Source organism: Nerophis ophidion, linkage group LG02 (genome assembly GCF_033978795.1).
Source record: "Nerophis ophidion isolate RoL-2023_Sa linkage group LG02, RoL_Noph_v1.0, whole genome shotgun sequence".
Taxonomy (NCBI): domain Eukaryota; kingdom Metazoa; phylum Chordata; class Actinopteri; order Syngnathiformes; family Syngnathidae; genus Nerophis; species Nerophis ophidion.
The window spans coordinates 24,586,053-24,600,013 of record NC_084612.1 but is presented as its reverse complement, the minus strand read 5'-3'; the positions used below and the strand labels follow the sequence as shown (position 1 = coordinate 24,600,013).

The 13,961-nt window shown below is 38.7% G+C and overlaps 1 long non-coding RNA gene across 4 annotated transcripts in view; it reads left to right on the top strand.

Moving 5' to 3' along the window:
* LOC133538489 (uncharacterized) overlaps positions 1-13,961 on the top strand; it is a 69,046-nt gene that overhangs the window by 31,529 nt on the left and 23,556 nt on the right. The window contains exons 3-4 of one of the 4 annotated variants that reach the window (XR_009803012.1): positions 12,273-12,525; positions 12,609-13,513. The exons of 2 other annotated variants lie outside the window; for them this stretch is intronic. This is a non-coding gene — a long non-coding RNA (uncharacterized LOC133538489). Of the gene's footprint in view, positions 1-2,729; positions 3,388-12,272; positions 12,526-12,608; positions 13,514-13,961 lie in introns of those variants that run through there. One more of the 4 variants, XR_009803009.1, reaches the window with a different exon arrangement.

The window sequence follows — 13,961 nt, the reverse complement described above, 5'->3', positions numbered from 1 at the left end:
TTGAACAAATTTTGTCAAATTTCTTGCCTCTTTCGCATCTTTTGGCCAGTTGTGCAACTTGACTCGGTCCCTGTTAGTGTTGTTACACCCTCCGACAACACACCGACGAGGCATGATGTCTCCAAGGTTGCAAAAAATAGTCGAAGAAACGGAAAATAACAGAGCTGAGACCCGGTGTTTGTAATGTGTTTGAGAAAATGGCGGCTTTATTACCTAGGTGACGTCACATTCTGACGTCATCGCTCCGAGAGCAATAAATAGAAAGGTGTTTAATTCACCGAAATTTACCCATTTAGAGTTCGGAAATCGGTTAAAAAAAGATATGGTCTTTTTTCTGCAACATCAAGGTATATATTGACGCTTACATAGGTCTGGTGATAATGTTACCCTTTAAGACTGATGTCCTCACCTCCAGGAGATCTCCGTGCACTGTGGCTGACTAGAGTCTTAATTATGCAGAAATTACAAATGAAAATCATCTCTACTGTTTTCTCTGCTGGCTCTTCTCATTCTCTGCGTCTGTGTTCTCAATGTGTGTATTTTCTACAACTCTGTCATCAATCTCTTCTGATCTCTCTTCATCTTCATCGGTTGCAAACTCCTCAGTAAGGAACGGTGCTATTGGCTGTCATTAAAATTGCTAGAAGTTGATAAACGCCTCATTTGCATATTTGGTTATAATGAACGCTGTAGCAAAGAGGAACCACGTATTGGGAGACATAAAAAGTTTGTTAAAAAATGCAAATAATGATTAGAAGTGTCTGTTTTCTACTGTTGATTCTTAGTTTAGTTGTATTTTTCTTGGTTTTACATTTCTAAATGTTTGTCATGCTTGGTTATACTCTAAGAGGCTAGTGGATCCCAAAATGCAAAACACAGGCAGGACTAGAACATAAAGTGTGTTTATTGCTCAAGAGAGGGATAAAGAGCAACACTAAAGTAGATAACAACACAATGGGGCATAAAAATAACAAAAGATTGCACCGCGAAAAATACTTCAACAAGTAAAATATGATAAACAAGAACAGCGTGGCTACCTGAGCCGCGAGGAAGACTACACAGGGCAGGAAGGCAGAAGGTCTTACTGAAAAAAGGAATCGTAGTAAAGAATCCAGAACATGAACCAGAAGTCATGTGTCCATGAGGAGTAATCAGCCAGTGCCTTCCTGCCCGTACCGCTGTGGTTAAATAGGCCAGTCAATGACACACACCTGCAGCAATTATGCCCGGCTCAGGGAGTGGTTAAGTCTGTAACAAAAAACAAAGGGGCGGTAACAAAGAAAAACACAATACACAAAGTAAAAACCAAAATAACTGCTCCAAACACTGAACACCACAACAAAAGGTGACACAAGTGGAATAAAAATAGGTGTCACAATAGCGTGTGACAATGTTGTCAAATTTGATTAAAAGACTGGAGGGTTGTGATATTCACGAACAAACCAAATCAATTGATTGGCCAATTGATTTGAACCATAGCTTTGTTTTTATTTGAAACTAACTTAAATTTTAACCAAAGCAGAAAGAGCGGCAGCTTTGCACAGACTGAGTGTGCTTCTTCTTTCTGTTCAGATTGGAATGGAATTAGACTTTATTATCATTGCATTTAAAAGTACAGTAAAATGTGTTTTCAGTACAAGCTGTCCAAGAACAGCAACTAAGTAGACAGGTAAAGCTCACAGACCTCAGAGGTACATTGTGGACATTAGACTGATACGCGCTTTCATATCTCCAAAAAAATATCAAAAAAGTTGCTAGATTTGTCGCTAATCACTTTGGATAAAGAGAGTAACTAAGAAGAGTACGAAAGATTCTAGATTTAGAGAGAAAGTCACCAAGGTTACATCAATGGAGAACGTGGCTTCCCGAACAAAAACGAGTGAGATGGAAGAGAAGCAGGTATAAAAGGCAAAAAATTAAGTGTACACAAACCTCTTCATGCTGCCGTTGTGCACCCCAGACTGATTAGCAACATATCTGTATTCCACACAACCAGAAAGCTTGTCCACAGCAATCGCAACCCACCAACCCTCTGCAGAGGTATCACGGCACATTTTCCTTCAGATTTAAAACGCCTTCCATCAATCCACAAAGCCTTTTAAATGAACTCCTACGCATTAAAAATGTTGGTTTCCATAACGTTTTGAGTCCAGTTATTAAAAAGACACTGTGACCGTGTACAAGTTATTAAAGAGACACTGTGAGTGTTGTACAAGCTGGAGAGCAACTGTGTGCTGTCAGTACAGTTCAAAGGAGCAGCAGTCAAAGTCCAACCAAATGAAACACAAAATGAACTAAACTTAGTATGAACAATATTAAGTTTCTTTGCAATCATACACCAGCCGTTTTCCCAGGTTTATAATCTTTTTTTAGATGCTGCTCCCGCAAGTAAGACCGTTCACGGCGCCATCTCTGATCCCATAGTTTTTTTTTGTTTTTTTTATAGACCTTTATGTTAAGTTTCAACATGCACCTGGGGATAGGTTGATTGGCAACACTAAATTGGCCCTAGTGTGTGAATGTGAGTGTGAATGTTGTCTGTCTATCTGTGTTGGCCCTGTGATGAGTTGGCGACTTGTCCAAGGTGTACACCGCCTTCCGCCCGGACCTTTGATGATTGTGTATGCTACTCTAAGTGTTTGTTGCAGGATTAAGTGTAAAGTTAACCATGGGAATAAAACAAGAGGATGTTGTACATGCGTGTTGAATGAAACCTTCGTCTGGTCAAGGAGGGGTAGGCACAAGGAAGATCCGAGGACAGGCAGGAGGTCGAGGGGCAGGCGGCAAGCAAACAAGGTCCGAGTCCAGGCGAGTGATCGAGGATCGAGGGAGGCAACTGCAAGGAGGACAAGGGACAAGTCAACGAGGCAAAACGGCACAAGACAAAAGGAGGCGACAACACGAGAGGGAAGCCAGAGACGTATATACTTACTACTAGAGTTAACGGCGTTCCTTTGCAGGATCCAAGGAGTGACTGGATTTTATGCTGTCCTTCTGATTACTGCCAGGTGCTCTGATGACAGGCAGCCTACAGCTGCGGTGAAGCGTGGGCGTGGTGTGCATGGCGCGTGCGGGGGCATGTATTGGCATGCTGCCAGAAGGCGTGTGGGAATCAGCTGCGGGAGAATCTTGGGTTCGAATCTACGCCGTGACAACTTCAAAGTAAACAATGACGATTACTGTGGATTTGCCAATATATTTTGTGAGTTGCAATAATCATTCATCACATTTGCTAAAAAGGTCGGACAAAATGCCCCAAACAAGTGATTTCTTATAGTAAAATAGTTTTTTTTTTTACAAATGTGTCTTGTATTTATCACTGTTCTGGGTAATTCACTCCAATAGTGTCTTATCCTTTGAAGTCTTTGTGAGTGAGATGACAATAAAACTGCATTTTTACAAATGCTTGCTTCATTTTAATGAATGGGCATATGTTTTGACCAAAGTGTGTCATTTTGCAAATAATGTAGGAATTAACAATATTGAATGTGGTGTTTGGAAAAGTGTGTATATCTTTTGAAAAAAAGACACACAGATAGTAAAATTGTGTGTAAGCAAATGGAAAAAACTAACAGTTAGAGGGACGACTATTTTTGTTTTTTATTAATGGCTGTGATGGTGATGGAAATTATGAGTGATAATAATAGTGATTTGTGTGTTTGTTGTTGTTGTTGTTTAATTTTTTTAATCAATGTTATTGCCGTTAGTATTGTTGTTATTATTAATACTGTTATTATCATTGATATTATACAATTTTGTTCAAACGTTTTGATTTTTTCTTTTTTTTATTGTTGTGTTTGTGAGTCTTCTCAAATGCTCGGTGGATTGTTATTCCAAATATTGCTGGGCTGGGATTGGTTTGAAGTCGGGATTTTTCCATGCAGTGTTATTTTACGAGACTAAATAATATTTTGTGTGATTTTTCTAAATACAATAATAATTAGAAAATACAACAGTTAGGGAGAGGATACTATATCAACAACTGTTGGGCTGTTCTGCTGCTGTCAAGCGACCAGGCACACACATAAGAAGCAGATCCATATATTGATAGTATTGATACTGTACTAAGGATAATATCAGCATACAATCAATACTAGAGTAACTAGGTCATTATTATTTTCTTCTTTTTCATTTTGGTTGATGTTTACAAACTTGGGAAATAATTCCCTGGACACAGGAGGACTTTGAGGGGAAAAAAAAAATGATTTCAAAGAGTAGTAGATAGTAGTTTTTGATTTTACTTAGTTATTGTGTAGTACTGCCTTTTTTTTTTGATCCAACTATTGTATGTAAATAAATAATTGTAAAAAGTTTAAATATTTTCTTGATACTGTAACATTGTCAATAGCAGTTACCAGACATTTTTTCCACCCATTTTCTACGGCTTATTCCCTTTTGGGGTTGCGGGGGGCGCTGGCGCCTATCTCAGGTACAATCGGGCGGAAGGCGGGGTACACCCTGGACAAGTCGCCACCTCATCGCAGGGCCAACACAGATAGACAGACAACATTCACACTCACATTCACACACTAGGGCCAATTTAGTTTTGCCAATCAACCTATCCCCAGACATGTATTTTAGAAATGACAGTTATTATGTGAGATTAGTATAAGCAAAGTTCACTAATGGTTGATCTGAACCGGCAACATAAAACCATGATTGGAACATCCGTATCACTAACACATAAACAGGGTATGTGTATTTAAATTTTATATTTTTAGAGGGATTTTGAAAAACAAAGTCAAACTTTTTTGAAAGTATACTCCTGTGGAAAAAAAAAACTAATAATTAAACATTTATATTCAAGTTCGAAGGACAGGTATTAATATAATGGTTGAAAATAGCCCAATCAGAATAATAAATTTTTGACCCTGCCTCTTAAAAGAATTGAGTACTAATTCAAACGATGCCCAATTCCAGTCTCGTAGCAAGAGCCGTTGCTAGGAATTCTGTGCTAGGAATTCTGTGTGGGCCCCTCTACCCACTTCCATTGCCACCTTCAATGTTCTTGTTTTTTAGTATTCTTGACAACATGCAATTTGTTTCCTTTTTCACGATTAACCACTTAACACGTCAAAGGAGTGTTATTTTGTCAATAATGTATTGTTAATGTTTTAACTTTTTGTATTTAGGCTATTCATATTTCCCACTAATAACACGTTTTGTAAGACTACATTGAACACATCATGATAACGTAACTGACAGATGTCAGATGCTGATAATTATTTATTATGAACATGTGACAAAGATCATTATTTAGTTATTCAGTAATTATCAATTATTAAAAATAATGTTGAATACTTACACAGTAATTATTAATTACCGAGTAGAACTTGAATGTGTCATAATAGAATTCAATGCAGCCTCTGATGGATGCATAAGGGAGCACTGTCCAATAGTGATATGTGTGAAACACACATGCACAGTCACACCGTTGCTCTACTCTACCACAACTTTTTATTTGTTTAGAATACAAATGGGGACTTTTCCACAATGAGATGTGTGCTATTGCACAAGCATGGTATAAAGTGGACAACTTTTTATTTTTAAATAAATAATTGCAAAGTTTTTTTTATTAGCATGTAATCTAGGAACCACATAACATGATTTATATCCATAAATTAACATTCTTAATACCAGTGACGGGCATTAACAACCTACATGTAGAATAGAATAGAATAGAAAGTACTTTATTGATCCCTGGGGAAATGTACTTAAGCTATGTAGCTTAACTACATTTTCCAATAGCTTGGAGATATCTTAGCTACTTTTTTAACAAAAGGATTTTTTTTAGATTTTTTTTTTTAGACCCATGTAGTGAGGTAGCTTACATCAGAGCTACAAGCTACAAAGAGAGAAAATGGACTGCGAATCCAGGGCAAAAAAATATGGAGAAAATACAATGACCTGGATGAGAGGGGACATCCATACATACGGAGAAAATCCATGATTATTGGCTGGTGTTTGTATGATGAGTCACAAAAATGTGAGTATCTCACGAGTTATTTGAACTAAATAGGCCAAATGATGAAAACGAGAGGACCTAAATACTGTAGATCATTGAGGAACAATACCAGTACTAATGAAGCTAAACAAATGTCTACTGACAGAATCTGATGTTAACAAGCTACAGCAACAACTTATATAAAAAAATATAACTGCCAAAAAGGAAGGGACTTCAAGCGGTTCCTTGAGGAACCCCTCAGTTATGTAAATCACAAGTTAGGACCCCAGTGTTCCATGTTTGCTGGCAAGGTTAAAATGTATTATTGGTTGTATAATAAGGCCATGCAGAATAAGGCATTAATAAGTACTTAATAATTACTTATTAAGAGCCTATATGTTACTAATTTGCATGGTAATAAGCAACTAATTAATGGTGAATATGTGTTCCCCATACTAAAGTGTTACCAAAAATTATATCAAAATCAAATTACAGTATGTTATCTATGTAATTTGATCATTTTCCTCGACTGACGTGTAGCATAATCTACAAAGATTAAAATAATTGCTATTGCGACATCTAGTGGACACATTTAGAACAGCTGTTTCTTTCATTCAACAATTTCAGGATCATTTTTACACTTAGCAAACTCATCCCGCGGGCGGATAAAACGTGTTCGCGGGCCTGAGCCAGCCACTGAGCCGTAGGTTTGACACCCCTGCACTAGATAGCTGCTATTTTATTTTAGTTGTGTGGTTTATAATCTCTCAATTTACTAAATGTCTCTATACCTACTGTACCTGTAGTCACCACTATCTAACTCACTGCTAAATTGAAAATTTTAATAGTATAGTTCACTCAGTATGTAGCCAATCTACAGTAGGTAATTGGTGACCCGCCAGATTTCTGTCCAATAACGGCACAACTGACATACACTATATTTCAGTTTTCATTACGGTTAGGAGTGAAGATGTGTCCATGAGAAGTTGAAAGAGTGTAGCTGCATATGGCACACAAGCATATGGCATCCAATGACTGGGTTTTGTGTGACTATTGACACCAGACGGAGGATGCAAGTGTGTGCGGCTGGTCAGGGCGGCAGGGCAGCCTAGCGGCAACAAAGGATAGGCCCTAAGCCTGTCTCCTGTGATTTTCCAACTCAGCGAAAAAGCTATTGTGGCAGTGAAAAAAAAGTAAGGTTAAAAAGCTTAGCATGGCATGTGCTAACAACCACCCGCCGCTTGTGTAATACAAGCAAATACTCTTTTGAGCGGTCACAGTCGCAGTCTTTGAGGGGGGAAAACATCCTGCTATGGCCTATAAGCGCTAGCCTGGTGACCACTTCCGCCTGTTGATGTTAAGTTAAAGTTAAAGTACCAATGATTGTCTCACACACACACTAGGTGTGGCAAAATTATTATCTGGATTTGACCCATCACCCTTGATCACCCCTGTATAGACACTTGAATTATGGGACATAATGACTGGCATCATTGTTTCACATTAATGTATCAATACTGATGTGGGCAGAACAGTTGTACAGGGGTTAGTGCATGTGCCTCACAATACGAAGGTCCTGAGTAGTCCTGAGTTCAATCCCGGGCTTGGGATCTTTCTGTGTGGAGTTTGCATGTTCTCCCTGTGACTGCGTGGGTTCCTTCCAGGTAATCCGGCTTCCTCCCACCTCCAAAGACATGCACCTGGGGATAGGTTGATTGGCAACACTAAATTGGCCCTAGTGTGTGAATGTGAGTATGAATGTTTTCTGTCTATCTGTGTTGGCCCTGCGATGAGGCAGCGTCTTGTCCAGGGTGTACCCCGCCTTCTGCCCGAATGCAGCTGAGATAGGCTCCAGCACCCCCCGCGACCCCAAAAGGGACAAGCGGGAAATGGATGGATGAAATACTGATTTGTTTGTGTGTCAAGAAATTTCGCAGATACAAAAGCTGTTTTGAAACTGTTTGGAGGGAACGTTTTCCAAAAACACTCTAATACCGATAAAAAAAATAAAATGAATCTGCCGTTTGTACTTAACACCTTCAGAGTGATTTATTTTCCATACATAACATACAAGGCTCCTGTTGTATAGATCAGTGGTTCTCAACCTTTTTTCAGTGATGTACCCCCTGTGAACATGTTTTTAATTCAAGTACCCCCTAATCAGAGCAAAGCATTTTTGGTTGAATAAAAGAGATAAAGAAGTAAAATACAGCACTAGGTCATCAGTTTTTGATTTATTAAATTGTATAACAGTGCAAAATATTGCTCATTTGTAGTGGTCTTTCTTGAACTATTTGTAAAAATATATATACAAATAACTAAAAACTTGTTGAAAAATAAACAAGTGATTCAATTATAAACAAAGATTTCTACACATAGAAGTAATCATCAACTTAAAGTGCCCTCTTTGGGGATTGTAATAGAGATCCATCTGGATTCATGAACTTAATTCTAAACATTTCTTCACAAAAAAATAAATCTTTAACATCAATATTTATGGAACATGTGCACAAAAAAATCTAGCTGTCGAAACTGAATATTGCATTGTTGTATTTTTTTTCACAGTTTATGAACTTACATTTATATTTTGTTGAAGTATTATTCAATAAATATATTTAAAAAAGATTTTTGAATTGTTGCTATTTTTACAATATTTAAAAAAAATCTCACGTACCCCTTGGCATACCTTCAAGTACCCCCAGGGGTACGCGTACCCCCATTTGAGAACCACTGGTATAGAGGATCTTTAGTGTAACTTAGTGCTGTCAAACTATAAGATTTTGAAATAAGCTTATTCACAGGGTTGTATTGGATTAATTTTGAATAATCACAACTAAGTATTAGGGCTGTAAAAACAACAAGTTAATATAATTAATGTAATTAATTACAAAAAACTAATTATATGCAGATTAATACACAATTTGTTTTTAGCATACATGCTCTTTTACCTTAAATGCGGATGGTTACTTGAAAGGGAGCATGAATTGAAGTAGTACGGTCAGCAATCAGGTCAATACTTTTATCAGTGCCAAGGTGACTCTCACTACCTTTACATGGACTAAATTTGTTTGATTTCTCAAATAAGTTGTTTTTTTATTTCGACATCTTTGTTTGAAGTCCAGTTGTCCATGCACTTTCTTTAATGCGGCTGTTGGTCATACGCCATGTGCCTCCCATAGACTTGGGGGCCGCTTATTTCATTTAAGCGTGGTTAAATGAATTACTTTTCTGGTTGACCTATGACGTCACACTAGCCATCTGCAGATCCTTACAACTTGTTTTAAGTGATGTCCACTGTAATATTGGCAGAGATTACAAATTTAATGTATTTAATGGCTATGTTAGTGTTAAATATTAGACAGTATCAAGAAATGATCTTGGATTGTGCTACGGACATGATGCTACTACCAAGAACGTATCGGAGCGTGTGCAGGTTCGAAGCAAGAACAGACAGTGCGGAGGAGTTTTTTGGAATAAATTATCGGACGAAGAATCATGGAAACAAAACTTTGCAATGTCTCTGAGTTCATGTGAGTGGGTTTGGGGTAGAGGTGCCAACAAAAGGATTTGGAGTGAACAGAAGGACTTCAGACAAACTAGGGATGTACACGGTGGGAATGGTGGCACTATTAATGACATTGAGGTGGGTGGATCTAACTAAGAAGGGTAAAGTGTTGATTTGTACTGATTCAACTTCTGTTCTAACAAGTTTAATATCCGTTTAACTCAAACAGCCGTCAGGATATTTTATGGGAAGTGTTGCAAACAATCACAAACATAACACATCAGAAAAGAAAGGTTCAGTTTTTGAGGGTAAATAAAAAAGCAGAAGAGTTGACGAAGAAAGCCTTAAGAGAAGAATTTATAGACATGAATGTAAATGTGAAATGTGAAATCTGGAGGAAAACTGTTGAAGAATGGCAAGAGAGGTGGGATAGAGAAGTCAAAGGAAAGCACTTATGGGAAATACAGCAGAGGGTGAAATGGAAAGGGTTGAAAGTGCAGTATGGAGGGAAGAAATATGAGTGACAGAGAGATTTGTTAAAGAGGAAACTAACAGATATACTGTAGGTACAGGTATGTGATTAGAACTTAATGAAAAAGACTGAAAATAAGCCAGGGGTTAGGCAACTCCGCCGAAGCTCTGGGTTTTTCAGCCACATACGATACATCTAGTTATTCACGTTATTTACACATTACTTTGGTTCATTCACAAATTACTTTGCCATTTTTGCTTTGATGGCTATCACATGAGCCATCCTGGCAAATATCTGAGCAGCTGGCATTTTCCTTTCTGTTTCTGCTTTAGTGGATTCTGCCTTCAATTTTATAGGCAATTTCTGTCTCTTCAACTACCTCTCCACTTGCTCTGAATGCAAAAATCATAGAGAGTACAAAAATGTTTATTTTACTCTCTAACTTTCTTTATCTGAATAGCCATTTATGATTTATAGCATGAGATATATATATTTCAGTCATATTGTTTATGTTTCAAAATGACCCAGCTATCCATCCATCCATCCATCATCCATCCATTTTCTACCGCTTATTCCCTTTGGGGTCGCGGGGGGCGCTGGTGCCTATCTCAGCTACAATCGGGCGGAAGGCGGCGTACACCCTGGACAAGTCGCCATCTCATCGCAGAGCCAACACAGATAGAGAGGCAACTTTCACACTCACATACACACACTCGGGCAGTGGTTCTTAACCTTGTTGGAGGTACCCAACCCTACCAGTTTCATATGCGCATTCACTGAACCCTTCTTTAGTGAAAAATAAAATGTTTATTTTTTTTCAAATTAAAAAAAAACTCATGTTTTTTTTACTGGTGAACAAAATGAACCGTGCATGAACATATCCTTGTTCAAAGAACAAAAGCAACACAGTGCATGAAATCACAACAAATTACACACCTTACACACATTATCATGAATTGATTAACATGGACCCCGACTTAAACATGTTGAAAAACTTATTTGGTTGTTACCATTTAGTGGTCAATTGTACTGAATATGTACTGTACTGTGTAAACTGCATTGTTTCATATAATGTATTCTCTTCCTATGCAATCTGCTAGTAAAAGTTTCAATCAATCAATCAATCAAACAACCTGCAAATCAGATGGAAAATTAGAGGGCACATTTTTTGGGGTATCCATAATACGCTGATAGGGAGAAGTTTTTATTTACACGATAAGTCGGATGTGTCTTTACATCCTTGGCGGAGGCTTCGCCGAACCCCTGAGGCCGACTCACAGAACCCTTAGAGTTCGATCGAACCCAGGTTAAGAACCACTGCAATAGGGGCAATTTAGTGTTGCCAATCAACCTATCCCAAGGTGTATGTCTTTGGAGGTAGGAGGATCAATGCTAAAATATAAACAGTAGAAATAATGAACAAAATATCGACTACTGTCTTGTTTTAAAACACCAATGACAATAAAATTTAGTATTTAGACAGGCTATACCGAAGCAAAAGTCATTACATGTCTGCCACAATCATGTGTGTTACTAAATGTGTATTACACCTCTTTCATGTCGAGAGCCGTTTTGATTTGGGCTTAGATGGTAAAAAACTAAAATGAATGTGCCGGGCATTGTTTTATCCAGATGCATACATTTGTCCAAATGTGATCATGTAGACGCATTTTGGGTTTCCTAGATGTCATCTACATCACCAAAAGAAAAATCAAAGGAAGACAATCCCTCTGCCATCTTCCACTAGTTTTTGTAATATATAAATCGCCCGCTTGAACATTCCTTCTTCTCTTCTCCGACTCTCTCGTCGTCATCTGTTGTGATTTCCCTTCCTGGTTTGATGACTCGCCCTATCTTGCCTCTTATTGGCCTGTCCGTAATGTTTTGCCCTAATCTTAACCAATCGTGACTCATCATAGTCAACCAACAAACCAATCATGGATTTTGCATACGTAAACCAACCAATCATCATTGATATTTCCCGTATAGTTTGTCTTCTGCCCGTGGAGTTGCTTCACTACATAGCTTTGATTTTCAAATTAATATTTTTTTTATGGAAAACCCTAATTTTTACCATTGGATAATCAAAAAAACATACTCATTAAGGGGGAAACCATAGTTGTTGGCAGGAATGGCAAAGAGACATATTAAGATTTTAACACACATTTTTGGTCGGAAAAACAAAGAAAAACGGAATATATTTTTTTATATTTTTACAGAGATAAAAAAGACGGATTTACAACTATAGACGCAAAAATCACATGTCTGTAGGTATTAATGAATTAACAATGGCTGGGGTGTTAAATATGAGGGTTAGGAAATAGTTTTTGAAGAGTACTGTCACGACGCAGAATCGACCCCGCGTTCCTCAGTGGCTGGAGCGGCCGGCGCCTCCTCTGACAGAGCGCTAAGACGTGCCTCCGCTGACAGCGTGGTCAGACACGCCCCCGCTCGTGCTGAGCGCAGCACGCCCACGCAGCAACAAGCCTGCACAAAATCAATAATCAACAGACCTGGACTTGACGAGAGGGAGCGGCATAAAAGACCAGTGAAGGCAGGACACCTTCGCCAGAACGTTGTCAATCTCACCTGAGTAAGCATCAGGTCTGGCACCTCTCCCTCGTTCCTTGCTCGCCTTTTTTGTGCTTTCCTCGTTCCCGTCTTGATGTCCTTTGTGTCTTCCACAGTGTCTTCAGTGATCGTGTCCTTGCCCCACGACCTCCTCCCCGATTGTTGCTTGCCTTCCCCGATCCTTGACCACTGTTTGGACCCTGACATTGTTGCCTCTCTCCAGCCCTTGACTGCTTGCCTTCCCGCTGACTACCCCTTCGCCTCACCCCTTTTGGATTCGACGAACGATACATCCAACACGCACCAACAATAACCACTGGTAAATTCACATTGGTTAATTCCACACATAGTCTGCATTCACTCACTAGTGGTAGCATACACAGCCCGCACATTCATTAAAGGTTTAAATAAACCTTCAAAACGCAGTTCTGCCTTGCCGTCGCCTCCTTCCCTTTGCCTAGTGCATAAAAACTACAGGGTTATCTTATAGGATTTAAGGTATACTGGGGTTAGGAAGAGGTGGGTTAAAAGATCGAGCTGGTGAGTGTGGGTAAAGGGTTGGATGGTTGTATAATTGCATTTATTATTTTTTTTTGTTTATGTCAAGTTTTTTGTGAAATGGGGTTTTAGATTGGGCACTACTGTCTGACCCACACTCCAGAGCAGAAGGTGGCGGTGATGCACCATTAGTTGGATGCCAACTGCCGTAAAACAGGAAGAAGAAGAAGAGCATTCATTCATAAGGCTGTGTCAATTGATGGAAGGACTTTTAAATTCGAATGGAAAAGACAGTTCAAGCCACGGTCAATACTGTTCTAGACGAAGTTTCCAATGTTCTAAGTTCTCATTGTCTTACCAGTTGTGCAGAATGCTTAGTTATTGTTACTCCGTTTGCAGGGCACAAGCAGCTTGAAGAGGTTCATTATCTTTCATCTCATTCATATTTCGTTCAGGAGTTCGAATTAAACCCACATTTCCATAGCTACTTTCCTAAATAAATGTTTCTTTTTTTTTGCCATCAATGCACTTCGAAATGTTCACTTATGTTAATGTGTGAAGCAAATCAAAAGTATCCTCTACATTAAAATTGTTGCAAAATTTTCATTGAAAGGTATCTTCTTCCGTGTTGTATCCCGCATTGAGACGAGCGCATGCGCGATACGAAGGGTCCTCTCCGGTGGCACACACTCACTCGAGAGATCTGGTTTCCAAATGCCAAATCTCAGTGTGTTAGTCCGACGAACATGATTACATTGAAGTGTTTCCATGGACTAAAGGAGTCTTATTTAAAGCGGAACTATTTGGGAAATCGGACTAATTTAATGCATACATAAGTACTGTCTGACTGGTGTATACTGTGAAAAATGTCACGTAAAAATACATCCCAACGAAACTTTACCAAGTCTTGAGCAAATAAATTAAGTGCATTCAAGTAAAACATTTTAAGAATGTTCCTGTATGATAACCGG